The following is a 24,851-nucleotide window of genomic DNA, read 5'->3' on the forward strand; positions in this document are numbered from 1 at the left end:
AATGGTCTGCATTGTGGCTCAGGGATGTAGTTTCTGGATTCACCCACACAGGTGGGTATTATATTCACCATCCAGTCACCTGGGTGACTATTGTGTGTGGCCAATGCTGTGCATTGCTTGCCATGTATGTGTTCCTTAGTCATCTGGGATGTGCACACCTCCCACATGCATGTACAGTGACATGTGGAACTGTACCTGGGGTGTCTGGCCCTTGTTGTATACACAGATTATCATCAGATGTGCCAGTCCTGGCCTCGTGTGGCTGGAACTGGTAATGGACAGCAGGTTTACCCTGCACCTACATTGATAGCATGATACCGGCATTCCCTGGTGGCAGTGACATCTGTCCATGCAGGGCTTGTTTTCAGGCATGGTATGTCCTTTGTGGGTCACATTTGATGGCACCACAGGTGTTGAAGGTGTCCAGTGGGGAACATGGGGAAGGTGCACTGTTGGCATGTACGTGCCTATTGGACAGATGGACAGGGTGCCATGCCTTCTGTAGCCCACTGCAATTACACCATGGTTACTATCAGTGGGCAATATGAAGGGTACTACCAACATAGCGTCTGTTGCCTAGGCAAGTGTGTGTGTGTGTGTGTGTGTGTGTGTGTGTGTGTGTGTGTGTGTGTGTGTGTGTGTGTGTGAGTGTGTGTGTGTATGAGACATGGTTTGAGAGTGTTCTCTGGGTAATACTAGGGTTGCAAACTTTGTTTGCCTGGCCTTGATGTCATATGTAGAGGTATGGACTTGCACCCCAGTATCTCAGCTATTTCACATCTGTTATCCCTGTATGGTGGACATTGTGATATATACTAGGGCCACCATATAAGAAATTTGCAAAACCCACTCCACATTGAGCCCAGTTGTTACAAAATCGCACACACACACACACACACACACACACACACACACACACACACACACACACACACACACACACACACACACACCTGTCATGTCTGGGATTAGAACTCCTACCTAACTAGTTTATTACACTATAGCACTATGCAGTTATAGGATGCACCATGGAGATTACTGGAATACTCTTTCCCCAAAGGTGTATTTCACAATGAATGACATCAGCAGGATTGTCAAAAAAGTAGGGCGTTCAAATTGTAGTGAGTGTGACTAGGCTAAAATGCATTGCTCCCTACACAGAAATTGAAACACACACAAAACATCCACAACCGATATGTGTGGGAATAAAACCCCTACCAGAGTTCTACATCACACTACAGCATAAAGCTGTTATAGGACACACCACAGGGATTACTGGAGTACTCGTTCCCCAAAAATGTATTTCACAATGAATGGCATCAGCAGGATTGCCAAAGTAGGGCATTTGTATTGTACTGAGTGTGACTAGGCTAAAATGCATTGCTCCCTACACAGACATTGAGACACACACATGTGAATTGTAATGAGTGTGAGTATCCTAAAAGGCATTGCACTCTACACAGACGCACACACACACACACACACACACACACACACACACACACACACACACACACACACACACACACACACACACACACACAAACACTTGCCAACTCTGGGATTATAACTCCTACTTATTTTATCACACTACAGCAGTACGCAGTTACGGGATGTGCTACGGAGATTACTAGGCTACAACCTTCCCAGAGGTGTATTTCTAGGTGGATAACATCAGCAGCCTTACCAAAGTAGAGCATTTGAATTGTAGTGAGTTTGAGTACCCTCTACCCTCCAAAGCTAGCTACGAAAACAACATCGCCACTAATTCGAAGGACAACCACAAAGCATTCTATAACTATGTCAAGAATCTCAATGGCAACACCCAGATCTGCTCTGAGTTACAGCACAACAGCATGAAAATTACAGCACCAACTAATATTGCCAACATCCTGACAGATAGGTTCAGTGCTAACTTCACCCCCCCCACCCCTTAAAGGGCCCATATCTATACAGGAAGAATGCAGAGTCCCTGTAATCACAACTACACAGGTAAAAGCTGTACTCTCTAAAGCCAAAAACACAGCATCCATGGGACCAGACAACATCCCAGGCTGCGTCTTAGATGAACTTCAGAACGAATTGGCTCCCCACTTAAGCACCATGTTCAATAATAGCCTCCAATCAGGCTTTGTGCCCACTGAATGGCTCACAGCAACAGTTATCCCACTCCACAAAGGGGAGCCGCCACTTATCCTGGGAACTATCAACCTATTAGCCTGACGAGCCTGGTCTGCAAGGCCATGGAATGTATCATCATGGAACTCATAAACAAAGACATTGGTAACCTCCAAACTCTGGATCCCACCCAGTTCGGGTTTGTGAAATGCAGATCATGCCTCCTGAACCTGATCGACTTCTTTGAGGCAGTCACCAAAGCCGTAGATGAGTGTAAGGTGGTTCATACAGCCTTTCTTGACCTTTCCAAGGCTTTTGACACCATCCCCCATTCTGGAATTATAGCTAAACTCACTAAACTAGATATAAATCCCTATGTCACAAGATGGGTTGCCAACTGGCTCACTGACAGAACCCACACTGTAAAAGTTGCACACTCCATATCTGACCTCAAAGCAGTGACAAGTGGAGTACCACAGGGTTCCGTCCTGGGACCTCTCCTGTTTCGTATCTACTTCTCTGATGTACAGGCTAACACAGAAGGCCTCTGGCTAATGAAGTTCACAGATGACTGCAAACTAGGAGCCATAGTCAAGTCCCCAAATGATGTGGACATCCTACAGAAGGGCCACGCTGAGACAGATGCCTGGTGTCAGAGCCATGGCCTCAAGCTCAATGCCAAAAAGTGCAGTGTCATCCCCTTTGGTAAAAACTCTGTACCCATGAACTACCACACAGGCAGCAATCTACTTAACACCGAATGTGTGATAAGAGACCTTGAGACCCAGGTGGACAGTAGTCTCTCCTTTGATAGTCTCATCGCCACAGTAGTCAGGAAATCCTTCTAAGTGGCACCCTCATCATAAAAGGGTTCTCATCCAGAAAAAAAGAGGTCATTGTTCCCCTCTACTCAATACTCATTAGACCCATTATAGAGTACAATGCCCCTTTTGGAATGTACCTCAAAGGACAACTGTAGCAGCTGGAAAGGCCACAGAAGTACCTCACAAAGAGGATTACTGGCATCAAACAAATGCCCTATACTGACCGCCTCAAAAAAATCCAGCTTTACTCTGTAGCATATCACCTACTCAGAGGTGATCTCTTCCTAACATATAAAGCTATGTCAAACCCAGAGCTGTCGGACATGCTACACCTAAAGAAATCCCAATCCCTCTAAGCTACATGCTCTAGGGACCTAAACTTGTTACCACAATAAACAGGACATGCTGGAGGGATAGATTCCTGTCCCAGAGACTTCCCATACTCTGGTACAAGCTACCCATCTATGTCAAGCAAAGTTCTTCATTAGCACTCTTCAAGACAATTATTGATGAGTGGATGGGAAATAGGAAATACACCCTGGGGATCACTTCTGTGTCTCTGCTCGACAGTGGCACAGGAATATAACTTTCTTGGGTGGCGTAAGCCAGGGAACCTTGTTGGCTAGGCTTACGTAGCCCCTTGGCCTGAAAGCCTAGTACCTACCTATAAACCTATGAACCCTAAAAAGCATTGCTCTCTACAGAGACAGATGCACACACACACTTGCCATGTCTGGGATTGAAACTCCTACCTAACTAATTTATCACACTACAGCAGTAAGCAGTTATAGGACATGCCACAAAGATTAGTGGACTACAACTTTCCCAAAGGTGTATTTCATAGTGGATGACTTCAGCAGGCTTGTCATAGTAGGGCTATGGGAAGGGCAGTATGTGTGCATGGGCCATAACCCATTCATCTGGAGGTTGACACACCACATGCGGGCACACGCAGGGTCATATTTCACAGGTACATGTATACAACTGCTAGATGACTACTTCCTTGTACAGTCATGTTGCACAGTTAGCACCTGCACCACATAGTCAGTAATGCTGACAGATAATGGTGGCTAGTATCTACAGTGAGTGACATCTGAACCTCATGTGGTTGAGACCCTTTAGCTGTGTGCTGGGTGGGACATGCCTGGATGGCTCCTTGTCACAGTCACCCTCTTCCACACATCTATGTATGTCTACTTTTGGCTTATTATAGTGTGTTGTCTTTAGATACATGTCTGTATTCCTATCCACTGTGTGTGCAAAGCATGAGTGGTGCATACTGAGGAGTGTCTACACTAACATCTGCAACTGCCAATTATGTCTGGTCCACTGGTATTTGCAGACATGGCCTTCATTTGTTTAAGTGTGTGAGCATGCCCAGTATGATCTTTCAGTATGGTGTCGACTGACATTGCCTTAATTTCTCTAAGTGTGTGAGCATGCCCAGTATGCCCATCTGTATTGAATGTGTGGATTGAGTCCAGGTAGTTTGTACTGCAGTGCAGACCTTTGTGTTGTACACCTACAGGTAGCATAATGTTTCCGCAGGGTATCTGTTGATCATTTGGCAATATGGGGACAAACTGTGCAGGGGATAGTGTGTACTGTAGGTGATTGTGTTTGTGCTGCTTCAGCTGCATGGTACTGCTGTTAGCAGAGATATTCAGACATGTACTGTTATACACAATGATGTTTTCTGTCTTCTTGTACTGTCAGGTGGACATTCTTGCTCATAGTGATGTCTTGGGGGACAAGGGTGACTGTGGCTGTGTCCGGTATTGTGGGCAGACACCTACGTATTCATGGTAAGTTATGCCATTCTGGAGGGAGAGCTGCAGACACTTGGTGCTGGGTCTGTGTCTCCGGTTCAGGACCTTGGTCCAGTACTGACAGAGGACCCCATACTTGTGCGCCCATCAGCATGACAGTATGGGCTTATCTTGCTGTGGCAATGCCTCACGGCTGTACAGATTCATACACGTCAGCCAGGGGCAGGGGCCATGGGTCAGGACATTTACCCTATTGTGGTGTACGGGCAGGTGTGTAGGCACCCATGTATGTGTTTGCAGCCAGGGATAGTTTGTGCACACAGCTTGGTGTCAGGCCCTGCACATTCCATGCTGCCCATGCTACCACCCCCCCCTCTGTTATTCTAACCTCTTCCATACATTATGCATACATTCTCTGATACTTTCCCTAAGGGTATCACCCCATTACAGGTGTGTGTTAGTGTTGGTCCACAGTTCATGCAGTGGGACACGGTGGACATGTTACTGTGGTGTGTCTACATGGCCTTGCATATGGCTTATGTGGAGTGTGTTATGTTGTTATTTGGATGTCCATGACATAACATGCATTGGTAGTAAATGTGAGACACAGGCCTTTGGCAGACGCCTGTGGGGCATTAGGTGTTGCTGCATGCCAGATGAGGCAGATCATTGCATTCTGTCAGTCCTACAGTCCCAGACCACCATACAGTATATTCCCCTGGGGTGACAGGGTAAGTGTGATAGGTGTTCATGCCAATACCTCCTAACTGTCTTGCTCAGGTGGTGTGGACGCTTGCAGGATGCTACCTACAGCTAGGGACACATCTGCATGGGACACCTGCACTGCATGCTGCAGTCTTCCACTATTGCCATATACAGGTGGGGTCTTACTGTACCCATTCCCCACAGCAGGAATATGACCAGATAGGTGCCTATGGGTGGTGTTTGTATGTGCTGGGTGCATGTGTGCTATGGACACTACTTGCATCTGATACACAGGTATGCATTAGGCATTCTAGTTATGCTTGCATGTGCAGGTACTTCAGCTGTTTCCCAGTACATCAGTCCTACCTCCTTTGTGATCTGCATGTATTTAGGCAGACAACACCAGTATCCCCTACTACAGGACCAACTAATATGATGCATACCTGTATGCACTTTTCCAAGGGTTTGTCCATTTCACAGTGACACAATATATACTGTATGTCTGGGGTACTTTTCCCTGTGTGCTGCTTGTATATCTAGACCAACATCCATGCCATATCAGTCTTTCAGATTGTGACACATATTACCACCATACATTTGCATTGGCTTACTGCTAGCTTGTGTTATACTGATGGGTATTGTGTATGGCACTGCAGTTGAGAGGACATGTCCCTGCCATCAGTGGTAGTGGGCAATGGCCACCTCAGCATGCATACATACCGACCACTCTCACACGATATGGAACACACACCAACCTAACACATACATACCTGCATATTGTGCAGATGCTACAACCTATGCTGCTACCTTGGCCATCTCTGTGCATCTGTGCTCCACTGGTATTAGACCTACGCATACATGTTACTACATTTCTACATAGGGTTGTGGGGGGGCACACCTGACTGTTACAACATGTGTACATCACATTGGGGGGGGCACACCAGACCGTTATTACATAATTAAGTAGGGTTGGGAGAGCACACCTGACTGTTTCTGCATTCCTACACAGGATTGGGGGGCACACCTGACTATTTCTACATATCTACACAGGATTTGGGGGGGCACACCTGACTGTTACTACATTTCTACATAGGATGGGGGGAGGCGCACCTAACTATTTCTACATTTCTAAACAGGATTGGGGGGCACACCTGACTGTTATTACATTACTACGTAGGATGGGGGGGGCACACTTGTACACATTTGCTAGGACTGTACTGGTATGTCAGGTACTCCATTTCATTCTGTACTCTAACCTATCATGCTGACTAGGGGCATACCAGTGTACTGCAGATCTTATCTTTGATTTACCTACATATTAGTTTCTGACTTCCGATCCTTCAGAACTAACATCCCACTGCTTGACCTGCTGTTGTCTGTCTGTGTAGGCCTGGGGGGGTTACCCATAGGCATCATTCAGAGGCCATAGCACAGCCTTTGTTTGTGTTTGTCTACACCTGTCCTGCTAGATGTGGCAGTTGTTGGGTATGTGAACCCCCCCCCCGACTGGCATGTGTGAGCCACTTACCTTGTGGGTGTCCCAATATTGAGGGTGATGCTGCAGGGCTGCCTATGTTGGATGCACATAGTACACTCCCTACACATGGTTGAGCACCCCTTTTACTGTATGTGAGAGTCAGAGAGAGATGTTATTCCCTGGGTCCCTCCTGTGTCAGTGTATGTGCTATGCGTTGCCTCTTTGCCAAGGCCATGGCATACTGGACACACATCCTTCTGCCTGCTGGGGCAGGCTCAGGTTGTTCCTCCTCTGAGTCATTCTGTGCCTGTGGAGGCCTTGGTAATGGTGGGGGCTTTGTGGCCCTACCTCATGCTGATCCTGCTGCAGCTATTTCCGTAGGATCATATTGAGTAGAATGGCATATAAGATGACAATTTAGGTACATGTAGCTGGTGAGTACTGCAAGGCTCCACCAGATGTGTCCAGGCACTGGAACCATAACTTGAGCATCCCAAACTCATGCTCTACTATAATTCTAGTCTGTACATGTGCCTCATTATGGAGTTCTTGTTCAGGTATGTGTGCATTTCTGATGAGAGTCATCAGCCACGGCTCCAATGCATATCCAGCATCCCCCACTAGGTGACCATGTGGGATGTCCCCATTGGCAAATCTCTAGTACAGCTGTGTCAGATGCCAGATGTGGGAATCGTGCTAGCTTCCAGGTCAGCCAGCACACACATTCATTATTATGCCCTGGGCATCACACACGACCTGGCAGTTGATGGAGGTGAAGCCCTTGCGGTTGATGTAGACCCTACCCCACTCACTGGGTGGTGCTTTGATACATATGTGCATGCAGTCTATAGTGGTGGAACAGTTGCATATTGCTGGCCAACGCCTCATGGGTATTGGGAAAATATATGTGCTCACCGACATGCCGATGTGCTGACATGGCATCCAGGACTGGTGGAGTACCCTGAATGCTGATGCCTGTGAGATCCCCATTATATCCCCAGTTGGCCTTTGGAAGGTACCTGTAGCTAGTATTCTTAGGCCTACACATACTTTGGTATCCACTGGGATGGGTTCCCCTCTGTTAGTTCTGTGTGTCAGGTGTGGCCGGCACAGCTCAGCAATTTGTTGTAGGAGGTCCCTGTTTACCCTATAGTGCTCCACTATCTCCAGCTCATGTAGCCCATGGTAGGTTAACCTGGGTATGTACACTCTTCTCCATCTCCTAACTGTGGGTTGGTTGATAGTATTCGCATCCTCACCACCCTCAGCCTCTTCCACAAGTTGTTGTATGATAGCTATTGCAGCCACTATCATTTTGTTGTTTTGTTTGTTAAAAGTTCCCTGTTTGTATACACCGGTGGTGTAGAGTGTGGGAAAAACCAGAGGGGAAGGTGTTTGCATAGATTACAGTAGTGTTTTGGGCTGGGCTGGTCTTCTGCCTGTGTAATTGGCTGACTCTGATATATTTCACCTGCCAGCTATGCTAGTTCTCCTAGATTACCTTTTCTACTTCTGTTTTCCCTTCCCATTGCCTTCCTGTTTAAGCCCAAAGGTGCGCCGTGCAAACAGAGTGCTTAAATGTGCACAGAGCTGCAATTTCCTCGTTTAACTTTTTCTTTATACCTTTAAAACCTGGTGCGCGGTGCGCACACCCACTTAGGCAATGTAAAGAGTGCTAGGCAGCCTAAGACACACAGTCTTGCTTAGCTGTGCATAGCTATGAGCAAACCTGAGTCACAGGGCTCCAATCCGCTTACAGTATGCCTGACAACCCCCCCATGATGTTGGCTAACTCCTAGGCTTGCACCAAGCTATTCCTACTCTTACACTGTTGGGACCTGACTAGCATGCTGGAGAAAACTGGGATTCACTATCATTCCCCTCATTTGCATAGGATTGCCTGCTAATGCATAGTTACATGTCTCACACTGAGCCTCCTCCCTTAGCAATCACTACTCACTGGCCATGTTGTCTTCTGCCTGCCATTGACTTTCATGGAAGAATAGTGATTTTAGTTATAATGCTTATTTTAGGTTTATCTTCTTATTTTCCTCCCAATCCCATTTGCGCGCCGCTGCCCTGCGCTTAAACAGCCAAGATTGGCTAAAAAAAAAATAAAAGTTGTTTTTTTAAGTTGCTTGCAATGCCAATGGCCTTATACGTGGCCATTGACATGCTTCCTGACTGATATGCAGCCTTTATTTGGAGCTGTCATGGCTATGTTTTGGATTTTGCAGAAATGTACTCAGTTACTAACAGAGTACATATCTGCAGATTACACTAGTCCTGCACGGCCGGTTTCAAGCTTCCTGGATCATAAATTCACCTCATTTGCATGGACTTCTCCTGCAAATGGGGTGATTTGCATACAGGGGCTTATTCCATGCAGGACTAGTGCAGGAGCGCTCGTGCACGCCCCTGCAGGCTATTCCTGGATCGCACGGCAGACATATTGCCTGCTAGAGCTCCTGCACTAATCCTGCATGCCATGCAAGGCATGCAGAATCCGGGGGAATGTCAACTTGGTGATGTTATGATTTACATATTTTCTGAAACCTGTAACACTATTTATACTACAGAGCTTCAACCCAAATGGAATACTGTACAAAAATATCAGCGTAATACTATGTCTGCAAAAGGTTATATGTACTTGTAAGTAATATGTCACACATATTCAAAATCAACCATACAACTGTCATTATTAGGAAAATATTCACAAATGTTATACCTGGTATTATACCTCAAAAATTCTAAATTATTCCAAATTAAAGAACATAATTTCAGTGTAATGCATCCCTATTGATTTAAAGGTCAAGTGCAAAGTTATTTTTTTACCACTCCTTTTAGTGTAATTCTGCTCCCATTGTCTAAAATGAGATTTCAGGTTCTAAAATTTGTAGGTTTTCCTTGAGTGGGCCTGTAATCATTAAATTTTAACAACTTGTGTTGGTGTGCACTGTATGCTGAGCAGTTACCTGCTGGTTCTGTGCCTTCTGGTGACAATTTCTGATGATGTCATTAAGGATCAAACTAGTGTGTAGTTCACTACCTTGAGATATTAAATTTAATGGAGTCTTATTATGCCAAGAACAGGTATTATTCTTCTGCATTCTATATTACTGAATCTCACTACCTCCTCTGACCACAACCCAAACTTACCCCAGGACGTGGCAGGGCAGATAAGTCTAGTTGATGTATTCTAGTGCAGCAGCTCCACCTGTATATTAGACCTGGTATTGCTGGCACAGAACCAGGTCCGACATGCAGGTGGAGCTGAAAGGCCATGTTCAGTGCAGAAACTTCAACTGCAGGTTGACATAGCCATTACATATGCATCCTTCATGTCCAAGACGAAGGGTAAGATTGCTGAGCCACAAATTTAGTAGTGAATTAACTCTACATTTGTAAACAGGACACTGCAAGCCTTCTCCACAGGAGATAGGAGGATGCTCACACTACACAAATGATGCTACTGTGAAGTCCCAGTACAGCTCCACCAATATATGACACTTGGTATTGCAGGTAGATGTCTCCCACCAGGTACTACCTTCTGTACTTAGTCTTGCACGTAGGTGGAACTCTGGCCTTGTCAAGACGTTTATTCAGTTCAATAAATATTTTTAATTCCATCATTAATCCATTTATTGTATAAAAGACAAATTCATAGTTTACTAGTTTATTGCAAGCTGCCATTGCGGTGATTTATATACTCCTAAGATTCTTCCTGACTGATCATCCCATGGTAGACAGCAACTTATTAGAGTTACATCTAGTTAGTATACTGTATGCCAAGCATAATACACTTTTCTAGAAATGTTATCCTGTTCTACTTCTCTTTTGTTACTGTTTATATGGATATAAATGCATTTAGTTATTGATTGATTGCCTAATTGATTGATTGATTGATTGATTGATTGACTGTGCCACAGTCTGTGTCACTTTATATGTTGAAGTCTGCTGCAGACTGCAGAAAATATGCCTGTTACCCCTTCTATTGTATTATCAAAATGTACCTCTACACAACACAGAATCAGGACGTACCTGTTAGCTGATCAGCTTACAGGAAATACAAATACTAGTTTATTAAACATTCAATAACATAGTTTCAGTAATAAACCTCAAGTAAAAACTAGATATTTTGAACAAAATAGGTCACATTACATGACGAGAGTATGATTACTGCAAAAAATAACAGAAATATACCCTTGTACATGTCTTTTAACAAAGCTGGTCTTAAGGATTAAACACTCAAAAGTATTTTTTTTCTAGAACTATGGCTAGGATATTAAGAAATTAAGCAATTATCTACTTAAAAAAGCAAAGTACATTTAACTGCACTAGTAACAAAATCACCATTACTGACCAATACTCAAGTGATTTTTAGCTGGAGCCTTCTGTGTGGAGTCTGCATGTCCCCCCCATGGGCGAGTGGCCTTCGAAAGATATGCATGAATGGGCGTGCCTTCATTGAAGGTTGGGTATTGAGCTGGTACCTCAGCACTGTAAAAAATCTACTGCCAATCATTAGCAGACTGGAGTTCCGCTGTGGCGACCCCTAACCGGGAAAAGCCGAAAGAAGAAGAACTGGCCAATACTCAAGTAATCAAAAGAAAATGTTATATCTGGCATTAAAGGATGGATATTTAGAAGAAAATCAACACTTTATATATTCAAAGTCTTCCTGTTGAAATTTTCAGGATAGCAACTGTATTCCTTGGTACTGCAGAACTGCAGTTGTGAGGAGAGTTTCATGGTAACACAGTAACGCCCTTTACAACTCAAAGGTGGGATTTGCTCAAACTTGCCTTAGCCTATTTGTTTACAGTTCATTTATTTTCAGCATGTGAACTTTATCACTACTGATTATTTAGCATCACAACACTATTGATTTTTTTACACAGTCTTTAAAAAATATGCATTTTATTTTTGATTTTCCATTTCCATACTCTAGTATGAGAAGCCGAGGGGGTGCAGCAGTAGTGTTGTCGCCTCACAGCAAGAGGTTCTCCCATTCGATTCTCGGCTGGACTGCCATCTGTGTGGAGTCTGCATGTCCTCCCTGCGGTCGAGTGACGTTTGAAAGACATGCGTGAATGGGCGTGTCTTCGTTGAAGGTTGGGTGTTGGGCTGGCACCTCGGCACCGTAAAAATCTACAGCCAATCATTAGTGGACCGGAGTTCCGCTGTGGCGAGCCCTAACCGGGAAAAGCTGGAAGGCTACAACAAATTTTCCATACTCTAGTAGGTGGCAAATGTGAGGAAAAGGGAATGCTGTTGGATTAGTTAATTTTAGTGTCTGTGCAATCTTAGCTTTGGTATAAATAAATACGGCATGTGCACAGAGGTTGCAGAAACCCATTATTTTGGTTGTGCCTTTAATAAGGTTAATTGCATTTTAGATAAGGTATTCCATATGAAGCAGTGGGCTCAATAAGCTAAGATGCAAAATATTTGTTTCTGATTAATAATATCCTCCATGGCGCAGTGATCTTGGTATTAGCATGGATAAGTAGAAGATATGTGGGAGTGAAACTTTTCATCTTTGGGGTATACGGGAATATACCACCTTCAAAAATGCTTCAAAGTTGTAACTGCAAATCTCAGAAATCTTTGTTTCATTCTGCAGTTCAGTTTACAAAGTACTGGCAAATGCGATATTGGGTCTTGCACTTGTAATAGGAAACAATATGCAAACTGTATATATTTAATAATGCTACTATTATTTTGCTTGCCACAAATGTCAAAACATTCATAAGCAAACACTTTAAATTGCATTGTAGACCTGACAATAAGAAAAACAATCAGTTATCTAGGTAAACAAACTGCATACAGTTGACAGTATTTGCCTTACAAATTCAATTATTGCCAAAAAGCCCATATATTCAGAAATAAACCAGTTATTTTTGCAATCAAATAGCATATACTTAGCAAATTACAAATTACTTCAGTAGACCAAACATACAAAAACAAGTTGGAGAACCAATACTATGGCACAGAAATGCAGAAAGAAAGCAATTTCTCTATATAATCCAAACCATTCATATTTAACAGTGCTAACACTAAAATGCTACAGATGTGCCAAAAACATTCAAAAACAAACAAATGTACAAATTCCATTACAGATGGAAAAAAAAAACAATTTAGTGTTATTACTGGCCAAGCATTACAATATAAATTTTATAGTATAGATTATTGGTTATGTATTTAAAACTGACCAAATAAAGAAAGTTAACAATTCATGAAAAAATGTTTTGGCCCAGTACCGGAGTGCTCTGCTCTACTTGCAATAAGTGAGGATATACATAAGCATCAATAAATGTAAAAGCTGTATCACACTGTGACAGCAGAAGATACACTAGGTTCACACACACACATCATACAGTGATGAAATTTAAACTTAAAATCTCTGCTCACTTCTTCAGCAGTGGTTTACTTATAAGTTCTTGCAATTTATAATGCCTCTCGTCTGAAGATTTTACTAAAACGCATGTAAAGTGTGTAGATAAATAGACATCAACATAGAGCAGCAAACAGTTCAGAAACACAAAAACACCACTGTTTCAGGATGTCCTGTTAGATTGCAGGTATTTAAGTAATGATCACAGGAACTTAATACTGGAATTCATGGAGACAATATTAAGGAACATCCATATGCTTTTTTGTGGTGAATACTACAAACAAGAAAAAGGAGTTGCTATGGGGGCTGCATGTGCCCCCTTGTATGCCAATTTAGTTTTATACTATTGGGAGAAAAATTGCATATTTGAAACACCATGGTACGAAAATATCGTTTTATATACTAGATTTTTAGATGACATCTGTCTGTTTTGGAAGGGTTCAGATTTACAATTAGATCAGTTTTTTGAATATATTGGCACTACGACTCCTTTTTTGAAATTTGCATCTAACACATCCAACGAAAGTATTAATTATTTGGATGTGACTATATATAAATACTTTAAGGAAAATAAATTCTGGTCAAAAGTATATCGGAAACCTACTCATTCTAATACTTATTTACATTATGACAGTGAACATCCTTATAACCAGAAGAAAGGCATAGTCAAAGGCCAGTTGATCAGGGCCTCTAGAATGTGCAGTGAAGATACCACATTTCTGGAAGAAATCAAACTAATGAAAACATTTTTTAAGGAAAGAGGGTATCCCATTTCCCTTATAAACCAGTCAGTGAGGGAAGTGAAGAAAGATAGAAAGGGGAAATACGAACCAATTTTAGGGAAAGAGATGGTCATTATCAATAACAAAAAAGATGAATAGGTAGCCTATTATGATCTGGTATTTATTCATTACACATGCCGCTTTCTCAACTGATATTGAGAAATTATTAGGAAATACTGGAAGGTATTGACTACCAATGCTGAGATTAGTAAATACATACCCCTGACTCCAAAGTTTATTAAGAAATGGGATATGAATATTAAAGAAATGGTTGAGTACCAGAAAACTGGGAATGGGATAGAAAGCTCTCAGAAGAGTCTTGGCACATACAAATGCGGATTTTGCAATCAATATGGAAATATTTTAGAACAAGATGGCATTAATCTTCCTATTAGGAATTTCAAAATGAAGTTCCAGGGAACACTTCAACTGTAATAGTAAGGGAGTAGTATGTATTAGTGTATGTGAAAAATATGCCTGTTTCTATATAGGTAAGATGGAGAGACCCTTGAGAAGACGTATATATGAACACATGTACAAAGTTTCAGCACAGAAAGACACTAATGCATTGTATAGGCATCAAAAGGAATGTGTAGATAGTAGATTTAAGTTCTATGTTTTGAAACAAGTGAAACAGGACCTAAGGGGTGGGTTATGGGAAGCCCGTTTGGAATACAAAGAGTTATAATGGCAATTGTCCCGGTCCCCTTCAATAACACACATCACACCAAATGACATTTGACGACCTTTATTAGATTTCCATAACATAGCTTTGATCACCAGCTTTATTAATTACAACTCTTCATGGTATAATTGATTCTAAATACAGCATAGTATCCTTGTAATGTTAATCAGGGCAGCGTACCTACTCACCCTGGCCCAGTAAGCAGCGTCCATACAGTTACTCACTTACTTTACTTATGAAGCAATGTCCCATCTCACTTTGATGTTAATCAGGGCAGCGTACCTACTCACCCTGCCCAACAAGCAGGGTCCATACCTCTGCTCGCTTACTTTACTTATGAAGCAGCATCCCAACTCACTTCATACTCCATCTATTGAATTACCTTCCACCAAATAAGCATCATCCTTACTTCAGCTTGCTTATCTATTCAGCAAGCTTCCTCCAACTACTCATTTCCTTACCCCAGATCCTTGAAATGAACATCCAGACATCAGAAGGGGAACAGAAGAGGGCAAGCCTATCCATCTTCTCCGCCAACCAGCCTGACCAGGCTGTTCCCCCTCCCTTCTACCCAAAATTGTTCAATCCACTTCCCATAAAGAGAAGGGTCAAGCCAAACAACCTTTGGTGTACCCATCATTTGTAAAGCACCTTAGAATCCCATCAAACTCCTTTGCCATGCCATCACTAAAACACACCCTAATGAACTAAATAAAGTAGGATTACCATGATCCCATTGTAACACTGGAACATCTACACAAAGAGAACACATGCCCTTTTAGCCCGCTGCCTTCAAGGCTGAAATCATGGCTCAACCTGAATGTATTGACAGCCTATAACCACAACAAAACCACAGACTATAACCCCTTGAACTCAAGATGACACCCAGTTAAACTAGTAGCAAGTCTCACACTCAAAATCCTGTTAACCATAGCATATCACCTTAGCCCCCCACAACCCAGTTCTATACATGCAACAACTCCATTACTGTAGGGAACAGTCTAACTCCAACTTTAATGTCCTACCTTAGCTGGCAAAAAAACAGCACCCCTTGACCTAGTTCCCGAAAACCCGCCTATGCTCAGCAACAAAATACTCTACATACCCAGCCATAAACACCCCCAAGTCACTCATTACCAAACCATTCTTAACCCCTGTTTGACCCTAGCCTTTCCCCTGGAGAGCTCTTTCCTTATATTACCTATACCAGTAGCAGGCAATTAAGAACTGTCCTACAGCCGCCTTATCCTGCAACCAAGCTTCCTTTAAACCTTCTGACTCCCCTGTAACAACGCACCCAGTTTTAAAACTACCCCACCAACTGCCTACCTACCATGCTTCTTAAAACTCTACTCACAAAATTGACAAGAGCCATAGGGCTTTAGCCTAATAAGTCCTGTGCTCCTATGAATGTCGTGACTCTACTCATCCCCACACTCCCCACAAACCGTCCCCAACTGTTTCCCCTTTGGCCCACTCTACCTACCTCTTCCTTACTTGCCCCCTATACCAATGTAAACACAGAGCTCTAATATACCTTAAGGTGATTACTTGGACCCACCTTGTGCCCCATTCCAGTGGCAAAACATCCATCCTATCAGATCCCCTTTCCAAGCCACTGCATGATGCCTTCTGTCCTTCAGCAATTTCAGTCAGTAACTGTTGCCACCTTGTGCTCCCCATGTGTAACCTCTTCACTCACCACTGCTTCCATCATCTGCAAATTCCTTGTGTATCACCACCACTGGTACTCGGCACACCACCATCCAATGACCCCACTGCTTATTTGACACCAAAGCATGATCATCTGCTAACTCACTGTATCTCACCACTGGAACTTGGCACATCATCTACAAAGAAAAGGGCAAAATTAAACCTTCAAATGGGAACAAGAAGGCTCCAACCTATACCCACCTATTCCAAACTACAGCCACAGCATTCCAATACCCCATCTGCAAGAAAGAAAAGACATCTAAAAAACATCCAAAATACATACATTCCAAGACATCTTCAAGGACAACCTATCCTGCCAACCCGAGAAGGAATGTACTACCGACACTCCAATCTATGACAAAGCAACCATAACTGAAGGAATGCTTCCTGTGAACCTATCAAATACCCCAAGATAAATTTAACTACCAGTGAAATATATTAAAAGTATCAGAGCCACATGCTCCAAGAATCTAAACCTTGTCATTAACATGAACAAACCATGTTGGAGGGATAGGTTCCTAAACCAGAGACTCCCCAGACACTGGAATAGACTGCCCATACATGTCAAGCCTCTTTGGCCCTCTTCAAGGGAACCTTGATGATTGGATGGAAGATAGAAAATTCACCCCGAGGATCACGTCAATGTATGACATGTGAAACACAAATGTCTGTCATTATTTGAACTTCAGTCCTCAAACATTTGCCAGTGATTTGTGAGAAACCACCATTTTGAAAATGAGATGTGACTCTGACAATATTCTTACCCAAACACAGCTACCAGGGTGAAAATTAAAGTATAATATTACTCAGAGTGCTGTGTCACCCATCTATAAAACTTAATATACTAATTTCAAGGCTTTGTCATGTATTTACTGCATTCATAGTACCAACCTTCAGAACTGCAGGCATTCAATTAAACCATATGGCACAAACTTCCAGGGTAATCATATAATTCTGAATCAACCAGTTCAAACCGTTCATGCTTCAATGGGTGAGAATGTCATAATGTATTTATTTTATTGCTGTACTGCATGTACATTTTTATAATGACCCTATCAATTACCCAATATAAATTTAACAACCAGTGAAGTATGTTAAAACTTACCCCCCCACGTGATGGGACCTATCAGTCACAACCATCTGCCTACCTCTTAACTTTCCATCTCCAAATGAGGCACACTAACCAACATATCCGATTTTGGATTTCCTGATGTCCTGCTCCATAGTCAATGTTTTTATCTCCCTGGTGCAACTCCATAGCAAACTGAGTGCTATGCAATGAAAATCAAATTTATCCACAAACCCAAAATGACTTTGATTTCGACCCCTTGATGGTCCATTACAAGAGCACTCTGCTTGCCCCTTGCAATGACATCCCCCGATTCTCTGGTGGCCACTTCAAGCCAGATGCAGCAACCCACCCCATGCGTTCAATAGGAAGCAAGCCCTCCCATTTCCAGCTGCAGTCAGAACCCAATTTCAAGGTTGCTTATTGCTCCTACCACTACTATGCAGCCAGTTTGTGGGCTCTCTCTCTTCCTAATGACAGCTGAGCTTTCTAGTCACCAATGTCCCTGATGACTTCTAGTCATGACAACTGCTGGTACTTTTCTTGGACTAAGTAGCACTGCACTGTATTAGGATTTAATTCTGTATGGTATTCTCCGGAAAACTTCCTATATAAAGTTGATAAAATGTCCGGTCTTGTCGTGCATTTTCTGAAGGATATAAGTCTGAATCTCCCATGCCAGTCATTATTTATTGACTTCAATCCCCAGTGGTTTCACAGAAAACCACTAATTTTATGATGAACAGCCCAAAAATATGAGGTTTAAATTTGGACATGCTGTGAAATTCTGGACAGTTGGTAGATATGTACAGTATTCGTGATGACTATATGATTGTACTTGTTTATGTGCACTGAGCTCACACAATCAACCTAAAGCCCGCGAAAGGAAACCCCGTGCCCCCCCCTCTTTTTTTTGGGGGGGGGGTTCGTCCCTGCAAAAGTAACCGCTCAATCCAACCACAAACACTGATTACACATCAGGACAAACTAAACAGTTATAATTTCATTGCTATCACCAATAGCCGTGGAAAGGGCTATTCCCAGCATGTTGAGCGCATTCCTCCACAGTCTCAATTCTAATTAAAATATTTCCAGTTCTAATACCCAAGCTAATATCTAAGATGTGACACTAATGCATAACAGGAAATATCCTAATTTATGTCACCCAGCGTAATGCACAAGATACAATGCTTACAAGCTCCTGAATTCAAGAAAATCAATACCATTTTATCTGTTATACCACCTCAGTAATATCTGCAATGATATGAGAGCTAGAATGTTAAACACTATAGGGAAAGCTTTATTTTTAACCACTACAGTACACTATTAGGAATAGGGTAAAAGAAAAATGTACTAAAGCACATGGCCTTGTACAATTATTACATTCCAATGGATTTGCCTCATTAAGCGATAATGAGAGACAGAAAGTAACCCACCTCCCAAAATTATCCCGCCTACCTCCATCTCTGCAGCAATCTAAAGCACGTGAACGTCCAGTCAACTTAGGTTGAGAAAAAAAAAAAAACACATCTTAAATATACTCTTCCCTACTTTAATAGTGTAACCATCCTTCAGCAATGGGCTGCTAACAACATTCTGAAACAAACAGACATTCAAGTCTCCCATGACTCAGCAACGTCCGAAACTCCTCAATGGTCACAAACCGGCTGAATGCCTAGATTGTCCGCGGTCCCCAAAATGGCTCAAGTCAGCAATCTGCAGTCCAACAAAACACCCCACCACATCAACAACCCACACCACAGCAAGGCTCCAAAGAAAGCCCCAGTGTAGCTCATGCCCAACCAAATGAATGCATCCCAAAACCTTGTGCCCCAGAGGACACCGCACAATATATGAGCTCCAGCACGCCACACACACGCACCCACATATACAATATACATTTTTTTTTCTTCGTGTGCATCTCCCTAAATGCGAGAAAACTGCTTCCACAATGCACGTACCCCTGCTACCTCGCTCATTACACTTCAGAAATCTGTATGCCTCTCCAGACAATGCATGGGACTTCAGCAGAAAATCGAGACAGCAGTATGGAGTTCCCTGTATAGCCAAGCAACCCACCACCCACCCCTACCCATGCAATCTTTTTTTTTTTTTTTTTTTTTTTGTCACAGTACATTGCTCATGTGCAGTAGCAACCTCCTCCCATGCCGACATCAAAGTCTTAATACTGTATTGACAAACTTCATTGAAGTTCAAGCCTTTTTTTTAACTAACCATTTAGTGACAGTGATATACATGCCTCCTATCATGGTGGTACAGGGTGGGATTGCTCACATTCCAATAAATACTTGGAATGTGTCACAATACAGCACACATTCTTAGAGTGCATGCGCTGTGACAGTTATTTCTGTATCTCACCCAGAGCCCATGAAACCAGCCACCATTGCGGGGAACTTAATAAGCTGAGAAATTACATCAAGCCAGCAATGGTAGCCTCTATCAATAAATAAACAAAATCATACAGAACTCACAGTGGGAAGAACCTTTGCCCACGAATAGCTTACATTAAGACATCCATGGCAGCCTACGCCCCCACCAATGAATATCAACCCCCCCCCCCAGGCATGAGCATGGAACAAAGCTCCTCACCAAAAAGTGACCTAACCATCCCCCCACCCACGATAGTGCTAATGCCTCACAAGACCTTTCTAAACATACTGTTTCTCCTATTTTATACATATATACATATAAGAGAGAGAGAGAAAAAATAAATAAATAAATAAATATATAAACAACCAACTCACAGACACTCTAAACCAGCAAGCCTTACCCACCTCTTATCTAATCCATCATTCCAAGGCCTACCTGACCACACCAGCACCCAAAGGTCGTCCTGGACATAGAACCTGCAATAGCACGTTCATGCCAAAATGTGATTGCTTAACCCAACTAAACTAGACTAAATCTCTTAAGCCTCTCCCCATCATTATCTCATTTCCTCCCAACTATCCCTGTCTCCACTTAACCCTTTCACCTCCCCAACCCACTTAACTCCCCTTAATATTAACTTAATCTCCCTATGAAGCTGTCCCGGGACAACTTAGCTTGTTGCCAAACTTCATTTGAAATTGGATGCAACAAGAAAACCAGGGTTACATGATCACCTAAGTATTAATAGTGTCCTTAAGTTAAAGGCAGCCAAGTTATAATATTTTGAAGTCCACATTAATTTAAAGCTGGAATTTGTAACTGGATTTATAATGAACATGTTTTGATTTAATGTTTAACATGTATGTATATTTTGTACTTGCAAGTTTTGAGTGCACATGTTAGAATATATTTTAAGTAAAGAGATTTAGATAGGCAAACAATATAAAATTTATAAAATTAATGAATGAGAGTTTTAAAATTTGAATTACTGACATCATGTTAATTAATACTAATGATATGATTCCATTGGGGGAAATATAAATGAGCTGTATAAAAAGGATGGCAATTTTAAGTATTATGTGTTCTGATGAAGCTCAGGAGATTCCTGGGTGAAAGCGCTTAACTTGTATTTTATGGTTTTATTTGAATCTACATTTTTTATACATTCTGAATTGTGGATGTGTATTAAAGTGGAGGTTCATGATTCAACAGTGGTATTTTTGTGTTTCTGAACTAGATAAATAGACAGACAAATGGTGTAGTTTTAAGCATACATAATTTATATATATATATATATATATATATATATATATATATATATATATATATATTTTTTTTTTTTTTTTTACATGATAGAAAGTGCTCCACCATTGATTGTAATGGATGACCTTGGGTGATTTCTAATACTAAATGCATACATAATAACATTTAACCCATTAACAAACTGTGTTATGCATATTCAGTTTGAAAAATAGAGAACATATAGAACATTTCCATTAAACGTATGTTCTTATTTATTATTATCAAACTATACTGTAGCATTAAGTAATAACTGCTGTGGAAGCTGACTTGAACATGTTGTGAATCATGCTGCTTTATTTCATTGTAGAGTGCAGATCAAAACATGACCTACTGAACATGCAAGACTGAAATATGCAAGGTCAAACAAAAATGTAAGTGACATCAGTAATGAGTCAGAAGCTGCCTCACTCCACAGCATACAGCAATAATTGTAAACACAGTGCTTCGCTCCATCCTAAAGCAAGGCAGCATTATTCTTAATGCATAGCTGCAAGAATACAATGAAATTTCAGTCATGTAAAATGAGCAGAGCAAACTAGACTAATGACAGTAGAAAAGTGAAAAAAGTATTAATGCAAGATGCTAGAAAATCCTTTCATGGTCACTTACACAATGAAAAAAGTATGGAGACAGAGCAAAGGGCTGTTCCAAAATCTGCAGGAAATCATTCACACACAAACCTGTGTTACTAAGTAAGTATGAATTACAAAGATAGTTAAGAACCACAGCTGTTGATCAGACAGAGCTAATATTACAACAGTCTTGATTCAGTGAACATTTTGGCCCAATAACAAATATTGCATGACATGACATGGCATCATCAGGTCTGTTTGTCAGATACTCAGTATGAAATGTGAAAATACCATAATGTGTCTGGTTAGATGACACATTTCTCCTCTCTCACACTGTCTGTAATGCAATATAACTTTGCACATCACCGGTACTTACCACCAATATCACAATAGTTGTTGCATTACAGTAGTTAATGTGATTGTACTGCTAAAAATTCTCTAAGAGGAAGTGGAAATACATATGACTTTATACAGTAGTTTTAGTTAAAGTATTTATATCACACCTATTAGTTAATGTATTTATATCACACCTATCAGGAGCAGCACATTACTGTACATTAGTGTGCAATCCTCAAAATGGCAACATCAGAAGAAAGTTTAATATTGCTAATAATTATAATAGCAGATGCTGACAAACGACTTAATGTAGACCATCAGACCACAAGAATTGCATGCCTTTCCAGTAAGATTGCATGTACTGAGCGCACAAGATCTGGGTTTCACTGGTTTACCAAAACCAAACAACGGCCAACTCATCTCTACAGCTATGGAGCATCATACAGTATATTCCTGAACGTCACAATGTTTTCTTTAATAACTCCATATCTTAGCAAGCAGTGTGACACTGAGAGACTCATTAATTATACTACAGTGCTGGTTAAGTTTCTCAGGCTAATTTCTCCTGCACTATGGGAAGGATAGACAGTACTGTTACAGCACCATCAAAATGAATGCACAATAGCAAATATACCATAAGAAAAACCTATGCTGTTGGTCCTCATACTCCAGTTTTATAAGATACTGTAAACATTTGCTCCAGATATAAAGAATATTCTCTTGAATAAGCTGGCTATTAGCACAGAGAATGAGGGTGTTGAGCTGTTTATGAGTTGCTTTCTGTAGTCAAGCTTACAGGGTTTGATTTTCTGCACTTTCATTTGCCAACTGGGTAATTATAAAAAAATCCCTAGACTAGATAGTACTTCCAAGTCATTTCTAACAAGGAGCACTTGTGCTTGGTCAGCTTAGCTGGTTAACAAATGAATAAGATAAAGTGTAAAAAATGAAGCTTCAAAATACCACAAGCACTGCTACCTCAATGACTGAGGTCTGGGTCATGCTCCATTGACAGTAAGTGCCCCTAGCTTCACTTAAAACTGTTTTTTTTTCCCAGGTGGAATTTTCTTTCTAGTGGAAGGAGTTAAACATATCTCCACTAATACAACAGAGGTGGTAAAGCAGTACCCTCTAAGGCTTCTCATCTTCTTTCTCTAAGAAGGATGAGCCCTCTGGATGGTGCATACATTTTATTCCTGTCTGATGAGAGCACGAAAAGAGTCATTCTAATCAAAACTGCAATCAGGATTCAATCCCAAACTGAGTTTTTAAAGATATTCAGTATAACACAGAACCAATCCTGTTATTTGATTAACTATAGCTAGAGTAAAGTAGGGATTGAAACTTAAACAGAATTTTACATTTCACAGAGACAACAGAATTTGTTGTTGACTGTCTTATCAAAATGTCCTTATTTTATAGAATGAAAAAGATGGCACAGTGGAACAGCATCTATGTGTCAGGCAGAACACAGAACCTCTTTAGATACAACTCATCCCATATAGCTGACAACTACTAGGTCACTGCAAAGCCTCAGGAAATTAAATAAATACATGAATGAATAAATAACCTAATAAATAAACATTGTGAATGGACAGGATTGATATGCAATTGCAGTACTAGCTGGCTTGTTTGAGTGTCCTGGTGATTGAAAACTTTGGCATAAAACTCAACAACAAAATGAATGGTTCGGGTAGTCTCACAGAAGTCCGAAGCTAGGAGAAGTGAAACAGTTTCATACAGGAAAGGATGGGGATTTTTACATCTGACATTGTAACTGAAACAGCAATCTAACTTTGATTATCCATTTGTTATGCAAGCAAACATGCTACATATTAATTAGAAGAATTCTAACTACTTATTTACTTTACTATATAAAGCCCCACTATTATTGTTACATAATATCAGTTACAGTTCTCCTAGAGAAGCAAAAAGCCTTCACTTAAGTGTTAGCTTATTATAGCCTTCAAACAGAAGATGTCTTCACTCATCCTTTCTCCTATTTCTGTTTTTTTTTTAAATGTAACAGAAGTGAAGTTTTGCTATGCAGGCTTAATTTGCATAGTTGACTCTCAAATATATTTTATTACAAAAATTGCTTCTGCTCTAGTCTTGTCACAGAGTACAAGTCCTAGCTTTGTGGCACAGAGGGAAGGCATCCAGACTATGAATTGGGACACCAGGGGTTGATTAGTAGCCCTGAAACTGAAGAAGCTACATAGGAATGTATTTGAATGAAGGAGTAAGGCCTGTTTATCTCTCTTTACAGGGAGGAGGGAGAATGGTATGTGCTTGGGGAGCACAAGGACAGGCTAGATTTCTGTGGTGATTGCAGTGGAATCCACCTCCTGTGCTCAAAGTTGCTGGGCCGGAATGATTGGTGGTGCATATTCCTTGATGTAGACTTGCCCACCACCACCATCAATCCATCTTACTCTGCATACTTGAGCATGTGCAAGAGTAAGGTATCAGAAACACTGTGTAAATCACCCATGTTGGCTGCCCTAATGATAACCCTTTTCCAATGAATCCTCAGCCCATTTATGGGGAGCAAGTGGCAGATTGGCTGGGAGTGCATTGATAATCAACATGAAGTTGGCACAAAGTGTGAACAAAATTCTTCAGGGAGTAAGAAATAGCCTCTAGGATTAATAAATGTAGCACACAACTGCATAAATGCAATATGTACACTATACATTGTACTCTACCAT

This window comes from Protopterus annectens, chromosome 2.part0 (assembly GCF_019279795.1).
Source record: "Protopterus annectens isolate FY-2018-M chromosome 2.part0, PAN1.0, whole genome shotgun sequence".
NCBI lineage: Eukaryota > Metazoa > Chordata > Ceratodontiformes > Protopteridae > Protopterus > Protopterus annectens.